Genomic DNA, 18,003 nt, shown 5'->3' with positions numbered 1-18,003 from the left:
GTGTGTGCCTGTGTGTGCTCTTATAGGCTGTGAATTGACACAGTGAGAGTCTTTGTGTGTTTGTCTCATGTGTTCTGGTATAAGCTGTGCATTGAATCACAGTAAGCCGTGTGAGTGTGTGATTGCTGGTAGTGGGTGTGAGTTGAGGCACAGTGAGCCGTTTGTGTGTGTGTGTGTGTTGGTAGAGGCTGTTTATTGAGTCACAGTGGGTGTGTATGCGTGTGTGTGTATTTGTGTGCTTGAATAGGCTGTGCATTGAGGACCAGGGAGCTGTGTATGTGTGCATGTGCTGACATGGGTTGGGCTTTGAGTCAAATGGAGCCATGTGTGTGTGTGTGTGTTCTGTTATAGGTTGGGCATTGAATCACTGTGAGGTGTGTATAAGTGTCTGTGTGTGTTTGTGTGTGCTGGAATCGGTTGTGCATTGAGTCACATGAATCTTTGTGTGTGTGTGTTTGTGTGTGTGTGTTTGTGTGTGCTGGTATAGGCTCTGCATGGAGTCATAATGAGCCGTGCATGTGTTTGTGTGTGTGTGTTTGCTGGTATGGTTTGTGGATTAAATCAATGTGAGCCTTGTGTGTTTCAATGTGTGTGTCGGTGTCCAGCTATATGCTCTTCATTGAGTCGGATTGATACATCTGTGTCCGTGTGTTTGTGTGTGATTGCTGTTATGGGTTGTGCCTTGTGTCACACGGAGAGATGTCCAGGTTTGTGTGTGTCCTGGTATGGGCTGTGCATTGAGGCACAATGAGCCGAGTTTGATGTTTGTGTGCTGTTATAGGCTGTGCTCTGAGTATCAGTGAGCTGTATTGTTGTGTGTGTGTGTGTGTGTTTTTGTTGCTCTACACTGTGCATTGAGTCACAGTGAACATGCGTTTGTGTTTGTTTGTTTGGTGGTATTGTCTCTTTGTTTTGTCAAACTGATCCGTCGATGTGTGGGTTAATTGAAGTTGTAGGCTGAGTATTGACTCACTGTGAGGTGTGTTTGTGAGTGTGGTTTCATAAGGTGTTCATTGAGACAAAGTGAGCCATGTGTGTGTTTGCATATGTACTATTATGGGCTGTGCATCGAGTCAGAATGAGCTGCGTGTTCATTTGTGTGTGCTGTTATAGGAAGTGCATTGAATCCCAGTGAGCCATGGTTGTGTGTGTGTGTGTTCCGGTTTATGCCTTTTTCTGAGTCACAATGAGATGTGTGTGTGTTTCTATGTGTGCTGTATATGCTGAGCATTTAGTCACTGTGAGGTGTATGTTTGTGCTGCTATAGGCTGTGCTTTTAGTCTCATTGATATGTGTGTGTGTGTGTGTGTGTGTGTGTGTGTCTGTGGTATAGGCTCTTCATTAGGTCAGAGTGTGTCATTTATATGTGTGTGTGGGTGTGTTTTTATAGGGTGCATTCGTTCAAAGTGGATTTTTATGTGTGTTTGTGCACTTCTAGACTGTGCTTTGAAACATAGCCGTCTGTGTGTGGGTGTGCTGTGTTAGATTGTGCATTGAGTCACACTGAATGATAAGTGCGTTTCTGTGTGTGCTGGAATAGGCTGTGAATGAATTCAAAATGAGCTGTGTGTGTGTGTTGGTACAGGCTGAGCATACAGTCCCAGTGAACCATGTGAGCATGTCTGTGTGTGTAATGTTATGGGCTGAGCATTAAGTTTCAGTGAAGTCCATGTGTCTGTGTGTGCTGCAATGGGCTGGGCAATTTGTGAAAGTGAGAGTCAGGTGTATGTGTGTGTTTCTGCTGTTATAGGATGTGCATTGAGTCACAGTTACCATGCAGTGTGTGTGTCTCTGTGTGCATTCATAGGCAGTGAATTGTCACAGTGATCGTTTTTGTGTGTATGTATCATGTATTGTGATAGAGGCTGTACATTGAATCACAATAAGACATTTGAGAGTGTGTTTGCTGGTGGTGGGTGTGAGTTGAGGCACAGTGAGCCGTTTGTGTGTGTTTGTGTATTGGTATGGGCTGTGTATTGAGCTACAGTGGGAGTGTGTATGTGTGTGTTTGTGGGTGTGTGTTCGACTAGGCTGTGCATTGAGGGTCATGGAGCTGTGCATGTGTGTGTGTGCTGACATGGGTTGGACTGTGAGTCAAATGGAGCCATGTGTGTGTGTGGGAGGGAGTTGGTATTCTAGTATACATTGTGCATTGAATCAGAGTGAACCTTGTATAAGTGTGTGTGTTTGAGTGGGCTGCAATCGGCTGTGCATTGAGTCACAATAATCCTTGTGTGTGTGTGTGTGTGTGTGGGTGTGTGTCTGTTTGTGCTGGGATAGGCACTACCTAGAGGCATAATGAGCCATACATCTGTTTGTGTGTATGTGTTTGCTGGTATGGTTTGTGCATTGAATCAATGTGAGCCTTGGGGGTGTCAAAGTGTTTGTCAGTGTCCAGGTATATGCTGTGCATTGAGTCAAATTGATCCATGTGTCTCCGTGTGTTTGTGTGTGTTTGCTGTTATGGGTTGTGCATTGAGCCACAGGGAGAGGTTTCCACGTTTGTGTGTGTGCCGTGTTTGGTGTCTGTGTGCTCTTCTAGGCTCTGATCTAACAGTGAGCTGTATCTGTGTGTGTGTGTGTGTGTGTGTGTGTTGCTTTACACTGTGCATTGAGTCTCAGTGAGCATGCGTGTGTGTTTGTGTGTGTTGGTGTGGTTGTATAGGTTGTTCATTGAGTCACATTGATCCGGCACTGTGTGTGTTTTTTGTTGTTGTAGGCTGAGCATTGTCTCATTGTGAGGTGTTTTTCTGAGTGTGTTAGTATAAGCTGTGCATTGAGACACAGTGAGTCATGTGTGTGTTTGTGTATGCACTATTATGGGCTCTGCATTTAGTCACAGTGAACTGTGTGTTTATATTTTGTGTGCTGTTATAGGAAGTGCATTGAGACACAGTGAGCCATATGTGTGTGTGTGTGTGTGTGTGTGTGTGTGCTGGTATAGGCTGTGCTTTGATGAAAGTTATCAGTGTTTGTGTGTTTGTGTGTGTGTTGGTATAGGCTGAGAATTGAGTCACAGTGAAAATGCATTTGTGTTTAGGTGTGTCCCAGGGAGCCGAATATATTTTTCTGTGTGTGCGTGTGTGTCTGTATGCTGGTATAGGCTGTGAATTGCATAACGGTGAGCCATACATGTGTGTGTGTGTGTGTGTGTGTGTCTGCTCTTATCGACTGTGCCTTGAGTCACAGTGAGGGTGTTTCTATGTATGTGTGTGGGTACGTGTTTTCTGGTATAGGCTGTGCATTGAAACTCTGTGAGCCGTGTGTGTGCCTGAGTGCGGGTACAGGGTGTGAGTTGAGACACCATGAGCCATAAGTGTGTGTGTTGGTGTACGCTGCATTGAGTCTTAGTGAACTGTCTGTGTGTGTGTGTTGCCTGAATATGCTGTGCATTTAGTCACAGTGAGCCATGTGTATGCGTGTGTGTGATTGTCTGTGTGGTAAGATGTGCATTGAGTCACAGTGAGTAGTGTATGTGTGTTTGCGCCAGTATAGGCTGTGCATAGTCATAATTAGCCGTGTGTGTGTGTGTGCTGGTATAGGATGCTCACTGAGCCACACTGAGTGGTGTGTGTGTGTTTTTTTCTATAGCTTGTGTATAGACTATCAAAGAGAGGTGTGTGTGTGTGTGTGTCTGTGTACGAAGGTATAGGTGGTGCACTGAGTCACAGTGAGCCGTGCATGTGTGTGTGTGTGTGTGTGTGCTGATATAGGAAGTTCACTGAGTCACAGTGAGACGTGCCTGTGTTTGTTTGTGTGTGTGTCATGTTATAGGCTGAGATATGCATCACTGTGAGCCGTGTGTGTGTGTGTCTGTGCGCCACTATAGGCTGTGCATTAAGTCTCATTGATATGTGTGTATGTGTGTTTGGTATAGGCTCTGAATTCAGTCAGAGTGTGCCATTTATGTGTGTGTGTGTGTGTTGTATAGGCTGTGTATTCTTTCAAAGTGACTTTTTTGTGTGTGTTTGTGCAGTGATAGAATGAGCATTGAACCATAGTGAGCCATCTGTGTGTGGGTGTGCTCCTTTAGATTGTGCATCAAATCACACTGAGGCATGGGTGAGTTTGTGCTGGAATAGGCTGTGAATAAACTCAAAATGATCTGTGTGTGTGTGTGCATGCTGGTACAGGCTAGACCATACAGTCACAGTGAACCATGTGAGCATGTCTGTGTGTGTAATGGTATGGGCTGTGAATAAAGTTACAGTGAAGTCCGTGGTCTGTGTGTGCTGAAATGGGCTGGGCAATTTGTCAAAATGAGAGGTGTGTGTGTGTGTGTTTCTGCTGTTATAGGATGTGCATTGAGTCACAGTGACCATGCATGTGTGCATGTCTGTGTGTGCCCTTATAGGCTGTGAATTGACACAGTAAGCATTGTTGTGTGTATGTATCATGTGTTGTGCTATAGGCTGTGCATTCAATCACAGTAAGCCATGTGAATGTGTGTTTGCTTGTAGTGGGTGTGATTTGAGGCGGTGTGCCCTTTGTGTGTGTGTGTGTGTGTGTGTGTGTGTTGGTATAGGCTGTGTATTGAATCACAGTGAGTGTGTGTATGCATGTGTGTCTCTGTGTGTGTGCTGGAATAGGCTGTGCACTGAGGACCAGGGAGCTGTGCATGTGTGTGCCTGCTGACATGGGATGGGTTTTGAGTCAAATGGAGCCCTCCGTGTGTGTGTGTGAGTGTGTGTGTTCTGCAATAGGCTGTGCATTGAGGACCAGGGAGCTGTGCATGTGTGTGTGTGCTGACATGGGTTGGGCTTTGAGTCAATTGGAGCCATGTGTGTGTGTGTGTGTGTGTGTGTGTGTGTGTTCTGGTATAGTTTGGGCACTGAATCACAGTGAGCTTTGTATAAGTGTCTGTGTGTGTTTGGGTGTGCTGGAATCAGCTGTGCATTGAATCACATTAATCCTTGTGTGTGTGTGTGTGTGTTTGTATGTGCTGGTCTAGGCTCTGCGTGGAGTCATAATGAGCCATGCATTTGTTTGTGTGTGTGTGTTTGCTGGTATGGTTTGTGCTTTGAATCAATGTGAGACCTATGTGTGTCAATGTGTGTGTCGTTGTCCAGGTACATGTTGTGCATTGAGTCAAATTGATACATGTGTGTCCCTGCCTTTGTGTGTGTTTGTTGTTATGGGTTGTGCATTGAGTCACAGGGAAAGGTGTCCACGTTTGAGTGTGTGCTGGAATGGGCTGTGCATTGAGGCACATTGAGCCATGTTTGGTGTTTGTGTGCTGTTATAGGTTGTGCTCTGAGATAGAGTGAGCTGAATCTGTGTGTGTGTGTGTGTGCTGCTATACATTGTGCATTGAGTCACAATGACCATGTGTGCGGTGATGTGGTATAGGCTGTTCATTGAGTCACATTGATCCGTCACTGTGTGTGTTTTTTGTTGTTGTAGGCTGAGCATTGACTCATTGTGAGGTGTGATTGCGAGTGCGGTAGTATAAGCTGTGAATTGAGACACACTGAGTCATGTGTGTGTTTGTGTATGTACTGTTTTGGGCTGTTCATTGAGTCACCGTGAGCTGTGTGTTTATTTGTGTGTGTTGTCATAGGAAGTGCATTGAGTCACAGTGAGATAAGGGTGTGTGTGTGTGTGTGGGTGTGTGTGTTCTGGTTAATGTTGTGCACTGAGTCACAATGAGATATGTGTGTGTGTCTGTGTGTGCTGTATACGCTGAGCATTGAGTCACTGTCAGGTGTGTGTTTCTGCTGCTATAGGCTGTGCATGAAGTCTCATTGATAGGTGTGTGTTTGTGTGTGTGTGTCTGTGTGGTATAGGGTCTGCATTAAGTCAGAGTGTGCCATTTATGTGTGTGTGTGGCTGTGTGGGTATAGGCTGTGCATTCTTTTAAAGAGTCATTTTTGTGTGTGTTTGTGCACTTATAGACTGCATTGAACCATAGTTAGCCATTTGTGTGTGGGTGTGCTGTTTTAGATTGTGCATTGACTCACACTGAGCCATATGTGTGTTTCACTGTGTGGTGGAATAGGCTGTGAATGAATTCAAAATGAGCTGTGTGTGCCTGTGTCTGCTGGTAACAGGCTGAGCATACAGTCACAGTGAACCATGTGATCATGTCGGTGTGTGTAATGGTATGGATTGTGCATTGAGTTACACTGAAGAACGTGTGTCTGTGGGTCCTGGAATGAGATTGGGAATTTGTCAAAGTGAGAGGTGTGTGTGTTTGTGTGTGTTCTGCTGTTATAGAATGTGAATTGAGTCACAGTGACCATGCATGTGTGTTTCTCTCTGTGTGGTCTTATAGGCTGGGAACTGACACTGTGAGCGTTTTTGTGTGTATATTGCATGTGTTCTGGTATAGACTGTTCATTGAATCACAGTAAGCCATGTGTGTGTGTGTTGGCTGGTAGTGGGTGTGAGTTGAGGCACAGTGAGCCATTTGTGTGTGTGTGTGTGTGTTCTGGTTAATGCTGTGCACTGAGTCACAATTAGGTGTATATGTGCATCTGTGTGAGTTGTATATGCTGAGCATGGAGTCACTGGGAGGTGTGTGTTTGTGCTGCTATTGGCTGTGCATTAACTCTAATTGATACATGTGTATTTGTGTGTGTGTGTGTGTCTGTGTGGTATAAGCTCTGCACTAGGTCATAGTGTGCCATTTTGCGTGTTTGTGGGGGTGTTGGTATAGGTAGGGCATTGTTTCAAAGTGGCTTTTTTGTGTGTTTCTGAAATTAGAGTCTGTGCATTGAACCATAGTTTGCCATCTGTGTGTGGGTGTGCTGTTTTAGACTGTGCATTGACTCACACTGAGCCATGTGTGTGTTTCTCTGTGTGGTGGAATAGGCTGTGAATGAATTCAAAATGAGCTGTGTGTGTCTGTGTCTGCTGGTACAGGCTGAGCATACAGTCACAGTGAACCACATGAGCATGTCTGTGTGCGTAATGGTATGGACTGGGCATTGAGTTACAGTGAAGTCCGTGTGTCTGTGTTTCCTGGAATGGGCTTGGCAATATGTCAAAGTGAGAGGGGTGTGTGTGTGTGTGTGAGTGTGTGTGTCTGCTGTTATAGAATGTTAATTGACTCACAGTGACCATGCATGTGTGTGTGTCTGTGTGTGCTCTTATAGGCTGTGAATTGACACAGTGAGCGTTTTTGGGTATATGTCTCGTGTGTTCTGGTATAGGCTCTGCATTGAATTACAGTAAGCCGTGTGAGTCTGTGTTTGCTGGTAGAGGGTGTGAGTTGAGGCACAGTGAGCCATTTGTGTTTGTGTGTGCTGGTATCGGCTGTGCAATGAATCACATTAATCCTTGTGTGTGTTTGTTTGTGCTTGTGTAGGCTTGTCCTGGAGTAGTAATCAGCCATGACTTTGTTTGTGTGTGTGTGTTTGTGGTATGGTTTGGGTATTAAATCAATGTGAGCTTTGTGTGTGTCAATGTGGGTTTCGGTGTCCAGGTATATGCTGTGCATTGGGTCAGATTGATACATGTGTGTCCGTGTTTTTGTGTGTGTTTGCTGTTATGGGTTGTGCATTGAGTCACAGGGAGAGGTGTCCACGTTTGTGTGTGTCCTGGTATGGGCTGTGCATTGAGGCACAATGAGCCGAGTTTGGTGTTTGTGAGCTGTTATAGGCTGTGCTCTGAGTAACAGTGAGCTGTATTGTTGTGTGTGTGTGTGTCTGGGTGCACTGCTATACACTGTGCATTGTGTCACAGTGAACATGCGTTTGTGTTTGTTGGTGTGGTGGTATAGGCTCTTTATTTTGTCACACTGATCCATCGATGTGTGGGTTAATTGTAGTTGTAGGCTGAGCATTGACTCACTGTGAGGGGTGTTTGTGAGTGTGGTTGTATAAGGTGTGCACTGAGACAAAATGAGCCGTGTGTGTTTATGTATGTACTATTATGGGCTGTGCATCGAGTGAGCGTGAACTGTGTGTTTCTTTGTGTGTGTTGTTATAGGAAGTGCATTGAATCCCAGTGAGCCATGGGAGTGTGTGTGTGTGTTCTGGTTTAAGCTGTGCACTGAATCACAATGAGGTGTGTGTGTGTTTTTTGTGTGCTGTATATGCTGGGCATGTAGTCACTGTGAGGTGACACACACTGTGAGGTGTGTGTTGGTGCTGCTATTGGCTGTGCATTAACTCTAATTGATACATGTGTATTTGTGTGTGTGTGTGTGTGTCTGTGTGGTATAGGCGCTGCATTAGGTCATAGTGTGCCATTTTTGCGTGTTTGTGTGTGTTGTTGAAGGCTGTGCATTGTTTCAAAGTGGCTTTTTTGCGTGTGTTTGAGCACATAGAGACTGTGCATTGAACCATAGTTAGCCATCTGTGTGTGGGTGTGCTGTTTTAGACTGTGCATTGACTCACACTGAGCCATGTGTGTGTTTCTCTGTGTGGTGGAATAGGCTGTGAATGAATTCAAAATGAGCTGTGTGTGTCTGTGTCTGCTGGTACAGGCTGAGCATACAGTCACAGTGAACCACATGAGCATGTCTGTGTGTGTAATGGTATGGACTGGAAATTGAGTTACAATGAAGTCCGTGTGTCTGTGTTTCCTGGAATGGGCTTGGCAATATGTCAAAGTGATAGGTGTGTGTGTGTGTGTGCATGTGTGTCTGTTTCTGCTGTTATAGGTTGTGAATTGAGTCACAGTGACCATGCATGTGTGTGTGCCTGTGTGTGCTCTTATAGGCTGTGAATTGACACAGTGAGAGTCTTTGTGTGTTTGTCTCATGTGTTCTGGTATAAGCTGTGCATTGAATCACAGTAAGCCGTGTGAGTGTGTGATTGCTGGTAGTGGGTGTGAGTTGAGGCACAGTGAGCCGTTTGTGTGTGTGTGTGTGTTGGTAGAGGCTGTTTATTGAGTCACAGTGGGTGTGTATGCGTGTGTGTGTATTTGTGTGCTTGAATAGGCTGTGCATTGAGGACCAGGGAGCTGTGTATGTGTGCATGTGCTGACATGGGTTGGGCTTTGAGTCAAATGGAGCCATGTGTGTGTGTGTGTGTTCTGTTATAGGTTGGGCATTGAATCACTGTGAGGTGTGTATAAGTGTCTGTGTGTGTTTGTGTGTGCTGGAATCGGTTGTGCATTGAGTCACATGAATCTTTGTGTGTGTGTGTTTGTGTGTGTGTGTTTGTGTGTGCTGGTATAGGCTCTGCATGGAGTCATAATGAGCCGTGCATGTGTTTGTGTGTGTGTGTTTGCTGGTATGGTTTGTGGATTAAATCAATGTGAGCCTTGTGTGTGTCAATGTGTGTGTCGGTGTCCAGCTATATGCTCTTCATTGAGTCGGATTGATACATCTGTGTCCGTGTGTTTGTGTGTGATTGCTGTTATGGGTTGTGCCTTGTGTCACACGGAGAGATGTCCAGGTTTGTGTGTGTCCTGGTATGGGCTGTGCATTGAGGCACAATGAGCCGAGTTTGATGTTTGTGTGCTGTTATAGGCTGTGCTCTGAGTATCAGTGAGCTGTATTGTTGTGTGTGTGTGTGTGTGTGTGTTTTTGTTGCTCTACACTGTGCATTGAGTCACAGTGAACATGCGTTTGTGTTTGTTTGTTTGGTGGTATTGTCTCTTTGTTTTGTCAAACTGATCCGTCGATGTGTGGGTTAATTGAAGTTGTAGGCTGAGTATTGACTCACTGTGAGGTGTGTTTGTGAGTGTGGTTTCATAAGGTGTTCATTGAGACAAAGTGAGCCATGTGTGTGTTTGCATATGTACTATTATGGGCTGTGCATCGAGTCAGAATGAGCTGCGTGTTCATTTGTGTGTGCTGTTATAGGAAGTGCATTGAATCCCAGTGAGCCATGGTTGTGTGTGTGTGTGTTCCGGTTTATGCCTTTTTCTGAGTCACAATGAGATGTGTGTGTGTTTCTATGTGTGCTGTATATGCTGAGCATTTAGTCACTGTGAGGTGTATGTTTGTGCTGCTATAGGCTGTGCTTTTAGTCTCATTGATATGTGTGTGTGTGTGTGTGTGTGTGTGTCTGTGGTATAGGCTCTTCATTAGGTCAGAGTGTGTCATTTATATGTGTGTGTGGGTGTGTTTTTATAGGGTGCATTCGTTCAAAGTGGATTTTTATGTGTGTTTGTGCACTTCTAGACTGTGCTTTGAAACATAGCCGTCTGTGTGTGGGTGTGCTGTGTTAGATTGTGCATTGAGTCACACTGAATGATAAGTGCGTTTCTGTGTGTGCTGGAATAGGCTGTGAATGAATTCAAAATGAGCTGTGTGTGTGTGTTGGTACAGGCTGAGCATACAGTCCCAGTGAACCATGTGAGCATGTCTGTGTGTGTAATGTTATGGGCTGAGCATTAAGTTTCAGTGAAGTCCATGTGTCTGTGTGTGCTGCAATGGGCTGGGCAATTTGTGAAAGTGAGAGTCAGGTGTATGTGTGTGTTTCTGCTGTTATAGGATGTGCATTGAGTCACAGTTACCATGCAGTGTGTGTGTCTCTGTGTGCATTCATAGGCAGTGAATTGTCACAGTGATCGTTTTTGTGTGTATGTATCATGTATTGTGATAGAGGCTGTACATTGAATCACAATAAGACATTTGAGAGTGTGTTTGCTGGTGGTGGGTGTGAGTTGAGGCACAGTGAGCCGTTTGTGTGTGTTTGTGTATTGGTATGGGCTGTGTATTGAGCTACAGTGGGAGTGTGTATGTGTGTGTTTGTGGGTGTGTGTTCGACTAGGCTGTGCATTGAGGGTCATGGAGCTGTGCATGTGTGTGTGTGCTGACATGGGTTGGACTGTGAGTCAAATGGAGCCATGTGTGTGTGTGGGAGGGAGTTGGTATTCTAGTATACATTGTGCATTGAATCAGAGTGAACCTTGTATAAGTGTGTGTGTTTGAGTGGGCTGCAATCGGCTGTGCATTGAGTCACAATAATCCTTGTGTGTGTGTGTGTGTGTGGGTGTGTGTCTGTTTGTGCTGGGATAGGCACTACCTAGAGGCATAATGAGCCATACATCTGTTTGTGTGTATGTGTTTGCTGGTATGGTTTGTGCATTGAATCAATGTGAGCCTTGGGGGTGTCAAAGTGTTTGTCAGTGTCCAGGTATATGCTGTGCATTGAGTCAAATTGATCCATGTGTCTCCGTGTGTTTGTGTGTGTTTGCTGTTATGGGTTGTGCATTGAGCCACAGGGAGAGGTTTCCACGTTTGTGTGTGTGCCGTGTTTGGTGTCTGTGTGCTCTTCTAGGCTCTGATCTAACAGTGAGCTGTATCTGTGTGTGTGTGTGTGTGTGTGTGTGTGTTGCTTTACACTGTGCATTGAGTCTCAGTGAGCATGCGTGTGTGTTTGTGTGTGTTGGTGTGGTTGTATAGGTTGTTCATTGAGTCACATTGATCCGGCACTGTGTGTGTTTTTTGTTGTTGTAGGCTGAGCATTGTCTCATTGTGAGGTGTTTTTCTGAGTGTGTTAGTATAAGCTGTGCATTGAGACACAGTGAGTCATGTGTGTGTTTGTGTATGCACTATTATGGGCTCTGCATTTAGTCACAGTGAACTGTGTGTTTATATTTTGTGTGCTGTTATAGGAAGTGCATTGAGACACAGTGAGCCATATGTGTGTGTGTGTGTGTGTGTGTGTGTGCTGGTATAGGCTGTGCTTTGATGAAAGTTATCAGTGTTTGTGTGTTTGTGTGTGTGTTGGTATAGGCTGAGAATTGAGTCACAGTGAAAATGCATTTGTGTTTAGGTGTGTCCCAGGGAGCCGAATATATTTTTCTGTGTGTGCGTGTGTGTCTGTATGCTGGTATAGGCTGTGAATTGCATAACGGTGAGCCATACATGTGTGTGTGTGTGTGTGTGTGTGTCTGCTCTTATCGACTGTGCCTTGAGTCACAGTGAGGGTGTTTCTATGTATGTGTGTGGGTACGTGTTTTCTGGTATAGGCTGTGCATTGAAACTCTGTGAGCCGTGTGTGTGCCTGAGTGCGGGTACAGGGTGTGAGTTGAGACACCATGAGCCATAAGTGTGTGTGTTGGTGTACGCTGCATTGAGTCTTAGTGAACTGTCTGTGTGTGTGTGTTGCCTGAATATGCTGTGCATTTAGTCACAGTGAGCCATGTGTATGCGTGTGTGTGATTGTCTGTGTGGTAAGATGTGCATTGAGTCACAGTGAGTAGTGTATGTGTGTTTGCGCCAGTATAGGCTGTGCATAGTCATAATTAGCCGTGTGTGTGTGTGTGCTGGTATAGGATGCTCACTGAGCCACACTGAGTGGTGTGTGTGTGTTTTTTTCTATAGCTTGTGTATAGACTATCAAAGAGAGGTGTGTGTGTGTGTGTGTCTGTGTACGAAGGTATAGGTGGTGCACTGAGTCACAGTGAGCCGTGCATGTGTGTGTGTGTGTGTGTGTGCTGATATAGGAAGTTCACTGAGTCACAGTGAGACGTGCCTGTGTTTGTTTGTGTGTGTGTCATGTTATAGGCTGAGATATGCATCACTGTGAGCCGTGTGTGTGTGTGTCTGTGCGCCACTATAGGCTGTGCATTAAGTCTCATTGATATGTGTGTATGTGTGTTTGGTATAGGCTCTGAATTCAGTCAGAGTGTGCCATTTATGTGTGTGTGTGTGTGTTGTATAGGCTGTGTATTCTTTCAAAGTGACTTTTTTGTGTGTGTTTGTGCAGTGATAGAATGAGCATTGAACCATAGTGAGCCATCTGTGTGTGGGTGTGCTCCTTTAGATTGTGCATCAAATCACACTGAGGCATGGGTGAGTTTGTGCTGGAATAGGCTGTGAATAAACTCAAAATGATCTGTGTGTGTGTGTGCATGCTGGTACAGGCTAGACCATACAGTCACAGTGAACCATGTGAGCATGTCTGTGTGTGTAATGGTATGGGCTGTGAATAAAGTTACAGTGAAGTCCGTGGTCTGTGTGTGCTGAAATGGGCTGGGCAATTTGTCAAAATGAGAGGTGTGTGTGTGTGTGTTTCTGCTGTTATAGGATGTGCATTGAGTCACAGTGACCATGCATGTGTGCATGTCTGTGTGTGCCCTTATAGGCTGTGAATTGACACAGTAAGCATTGTTGTGTGTATGTATCATGTGTTGTGCTATAGGCTGTGCATTCAATCACAGTAAGCCATGTGAATGTGTGTTTGCTTGTAGTGGGTGTGATTTGAGGCGGTGTGCCCTTTGTGTGTGTGTGTGTGTGTGTGTGTTGGTATAGGCTGTGTATTGAATCACAGTGAGTGTGTGTATGCATGTGTGTCTCTGTGTGTGTGCTGGAATAGGCTGTGCACTGAGGACCAGGGAGCTGTGCATGTGTGTGCCTGCTGACATGGGATGGGTTTTGAGTCAAATGGAGCCCTCCGTGTGTGTGTGTGAGTGTGTGTGTTCTGCAATAGGCTGTGCATTGAGGACCAGGGAGCTGTGCATGTGTGTGTGTGCTGACATGGGTTGGGCTTTGAGTCAATTGGAGCCATGTGTGTGTGTGTGTGTGTGTGTGTGTGTGTGTGTTCTGGTATAGTTTGGGCACTGAATCACAGTGAGCTTTGTATAAGTGTCTGTGTGTGTTTGGGTGTGCTGGAATCAGCTGTGCATTGAATCACATTAATCCTTGTGTGTGTGTGTGTGTGTTTGTATGTGCTGGTCTAGGCTCTGCGTGGAGTCATAATGAGCCATGCATTTGTTTGTGTGTGTGTGTTTGCTGGTATGGTTTGTGCTTTGAATCAATGTGAGACCTATGTGTGTCAATGTGTGTGTCGTTGTCCAGGTACATGTTGTGCATTGAGTCAAATTGATACATGTGTGTCCCTGCCTTTGTGTGTGTTTGTTGTTATGGGTTGTGCATTGAGTCACAGGGAAAGGTGTCCACGTTTGAGTGTGTGCTGGAATGGGCTGTGCATTGAGGCACATTGAGCCATGTTTGGTGTTTGTGTGCTGTTATAGGTTGTGCTCTGAGATAGAGTGAGCTGAATCTGTGTGTGTGTGTGTGTGTGTGTGCTGCTATACATTGTGCATTGAGTCACAATGACCATGTGTGCGGTGATGTGGTATAGGCTGTTCATTGAGTCACATTGATCCGTCACTGTGTGTGTTTTTTGTTGTTGTAGGCTGAGCATTGACTCATTGTGAGGTGTGATTGCGAGTGCGGTAGTATAAGCTGTGAATTGAGACACACTGAGTCATGTGTGTGTTTGTGTATGTACTGTTTTGGGCTGTTCATTGAGTCACCGTGAGCTGTGTGTTTATTTGTGTGTGTTGTCATAGGAAGTGCATTGAGTCACAGTGAGATAAGGGTGTGTGTGTGTGTGTGGGTGTGTGTGTTCTGGTTAATGTTGTGCACTGAGTCACAATGAGATATGTGTGTGTGTCTGTGTGTGCTGTATACGCTGAGCATTGAGTCACTGTCAGGTGTGTGTTTCTGCTGCTATAGGCTGTGCATGAAGTCTCATTGATAGGTGTGTGTTTGTGTGTGTGTGTCTGTGTGGTATAGGGTCTGCATTAAGTCAGAGTGTGCCATTTATGTGTGTGTGTGGCTGTGTGGGTATAGGCTGTGCATTCTTTTAAAGAGTCATTTTTGTGTGTGTTTGTGCACTTATAGACTGCATTGAACCATAGTTAGCCATTTGTGTGTGGGTGTGCTGTTTTAGATTGTGCATTGACTCACACTGAGCCATATGTGTGTTTCACTGTGTGGTGGAATAGGCTGTGAATGAATTCAAAATGAGCTGTGTGTGCCTGTGTCTGCTGGTAACAGGCTGAGCATACAGTCACAGTGAACCATGTGATCATGTCGGTGTGTGTAATGGTATGGATTGTGCATTGAGTTACACTGAAGAACGTGTGTCTGTGGGTCCTGGAATGAGATTGGGAATTTGTCAAAGTGAGAGGTGTGTGTGTTTGTGTGTGTTCTGCTGTTATAGAATGTGAATTGAGTCACAGTGACCATGCATGTGTGTTTCTCTCTGTGTGGTCTTATAGGCTGGGAACTGACACTGTGAGCGTTTTTGTGTGTATATTGCATGTGTTCTGGTATAGACTGTTCATTGAATCACAGTAAGCCATGTGTGTGTGTGTTGGCTGGTAGTGGGTGTGAGTTGAGGCACAGTGAGCCATTTGTGTGTGTGTGTGTGTGTTCTGGTTAATGCTGTGCACTGAGTCACAATTAGGTGTTTATGTGCATCTGTGTGAGTTGTATATGCTGAGCATGGAGTCACTGGGAGGTGTGTGTTTGTGCTGCTATTGGCTGTGCATTAACTCTAATTGATACATGTGTATTTGTGTGTGTGTGTGTGTCTGTGTGGTATAAGCTCTGCACTAGGTCATAGTGTGCCATTTTGCGTGTTTGTGGGGGTGTTGGTATAGGTAGGGCATTGTTTCAAAGTGGCTTTTTTGTGTGTTTCTGAAATTAGAGTCTGTGCATTGAACCATAGTTTGCCATCTGTGTGTGGGTGTGCTGTTTTAGACTGTGCATTGACTCACACTGAGCCATGTGTGTGTTTCTCTGTGTGGTGGAATAGGCTGTGAATGAATTCAAAATGAGCTGTGTGTGTCTGTGTCTGCTGGTACAGGCTGAGCATACAGTCACAGTGAACCACATGAGCATGTCTGTGTGCGTAATGGTATGGACTGGGCATTGAGTTACAGTGAAGTCCGTGTGTCTGTGTTTCCTGGAATGGGCTTGGCAATATGTCAAAGTGAGAGGGGTGTGTGTGTGTGTGTGAGTGTGTGTGTCTGCTGTTATAGAATGTTAATTGACTCACAGTGACCATGCATGTGTGTGTGTCTGTGTGTGCTCTTATAGGCTGTGAATTGACACAGTGAGCGTTTTTGGGTATATGTCTCGTGTGTTCTGGTATAGGCTGTGCATTGAATTACAGTAAGCCGTGTGAGTCTGTGTTTGCTGGTAGAGGGTGTGAGTTGAGGCACAGTGAGCCATTTGTGTTTGTGTGTGCTGGTATCGGCTGTGCAATGAATCACATTAATCCTTGTGTGTGTTTGTTTGTGCTTGTGTAGGCTTGTCCTGGAGTAGTAATCAGCCATGACTTTGTTTGTGTGTGTGTGTTTGTGGTATGGTTTGGGTATTAAATCAATGTGAGCTTTGTGTGTGTCAATGTGGGTTTCGGTGTCCAGGTATATGCTGTGCATTGGGTCAGATTGATACATGTGTGTCCGTGTTTTTGTGTGTGTTTGCTGTTATGGGTTGTGCATTGAGTCACAGGGAGAGGTGTCCACGTTTGTGTGTGTCCTGGTATGGGCTGTGCATTGAGGCACAATGAGCCGAGTTTGGTGTTTGTGAGCTGTTATAGGCTGTGCTCTGAGTAACAGTGAGCTGTATTGTTGTGTGTGTGTGTGTCTGGGTGCACTGCTATACACTGTGCATTGTGTCACAGTGAACATGCGTTTGTGTTTGTTGGTGTGGTGGTATAGGCTCTTTATTTTGTCACACTGATCCATCGATGTGTGGGTTAATTGTAGTTGTAGGCTGAGCATTGACTCACTGTGAGGGGTGTTTGTGAGTGTGGTTGTATAAGGTGTGCACTGAGACAAAATGAGCCGTGTGTGTTTATGTATGTACTATTATGGGCTGTGCATCGAGTGAGCGTGAACTGTGTGTTTCTTTGTGTGTGTTGTTATAGGAAGTGCATTGAATCCCAGTGAGCCATGGGAGTGTGTGTGTGTGTTCTGGTTTAAGCTGTGCACTGAATCACAATGAGGTGTGTGTGTGTTTTTTGTGTGCTGTATATGCTGGGCATGTAGTCACTGTGAGGTGACACACACTGTGAGGTGTGTGTTGGTGCTGCTATTGGCTGTGCATTAACTCTAATTGATACATGTGTATTTGTGTGTGTGTGTGTGTGTCTGTGTGGTATAGGCGCTGCATTAGGTCATAGTGTGCCATTTTTGCGTGTTTGTGTGTGTTGCTGAAGGCTGTGCATTGTTTCAAAGTGGCTTTTTTGCGTGTGTTTGAGCACATAGAGACTGTGCATTGAACCATAGTTAGCCATCTGTGTGTGGGTGTGCTGTTTTAGATTGTGCATTGACTCACACTGAGCCATGTGTGTGTTTCTCTGTGTGGTGGAATAGGCTGCGAATGAATTCAAAATGAGCTGTGTGTGTCTGTGTCTGCTGGTACAGGCTGAGCATACAGTCACAGTGAACCACATGAGCATGTCTGTGTGTGTAATGGTATGGACTGGGCATTGAGTTACAATGAAGTCAGTGTGTCTGTGTTTCCTGGAATGGGCTTGGCAATATGTCAAAGTGATAGGTGTGTGTGTGTGTGTGTGCATGTGTGTCTGTTTCTGCTGTTATAGGTTGTGAATTGAGTCACAGTGACCATGCATGTGTGTGTGCCTGTGTGTGCTCTTATAGGCTGTGAATTGACACAGTGAGAGTCTTTGTGTGTTTGTCTCATGTGTTCTGGTATAAGCTGTGCATTGAATCACAGTAAGCCGTGTGAGTGTGTGATTGCTGGTAGTGGGTGTGAGTTGAGGCACAGTGAGCCGTTTGTGTGTGTGTGTGTGTTGGTAGAGGCTGTTTATTGAGTCACAGTGGGTGTGTATGCGTGTGTGTGTATTTGTGTGCTTGAATAGGCTGTGCATTGAGGACCAGGGAGCTGTGTATGTGTGCATGTGCTGACATGGGTTGGGCTTTGAGTCAAATGGAGCCATGTGTGTGTGTGTGTGTTCTGTTATAGGTTGGGCATTGAATCACTGTGAGGTGTGTATAAGTGTCTGTGTGTGTTTGTGTGTGCTGGAATCGGTTGTGCATTGAGTCACATGAATCTTTGTGTGTGTGTGTTTGTGTGTGTGTGTTTGTGTGTGCTGGTATAGGCTCTGCATGGAGTCATAATGAGCCGTGCATGTGTTTGTGTGTGTGTGTTTGCTGGTATGGTTTGTGGATTAAATCAATGTGAGCCTTGTGTGTGTCAATGTGTGTGTCGGTGTCCAGCTATATGCTCTTCATTGAGTCGGATTGATACATCTGTGTCCGTGTGTTTGTGTGTGATTGCTGTTATGGGTTGTGCCTTGTGTCACACGGAGAGATGTCCAGGTTTGTGTGTGT

This window comes from Mesoplodon densirostris (assembly GCF_025265405.1).
Source record: "Mesoplodon densirostris isolate mMesDen1 chromosome Y unlocalized genomic scaffold, mMesDen1 primary haplotype SUPER_Y_unloc_2, whole genome shotgun sequence".
In the NCBI taxonomy this organism is placed as follows: Eukaryota; Metazoa; Chordata; class Mammalia; order Artiodactyla; family Ziphiidae; genus Mesoplodon; species Mesoplodon densirostris.
The sequence above is the reverse complement of the archived record's forward strand: the minus strand, read 5'-3'. Positions refer to the sequence as shown.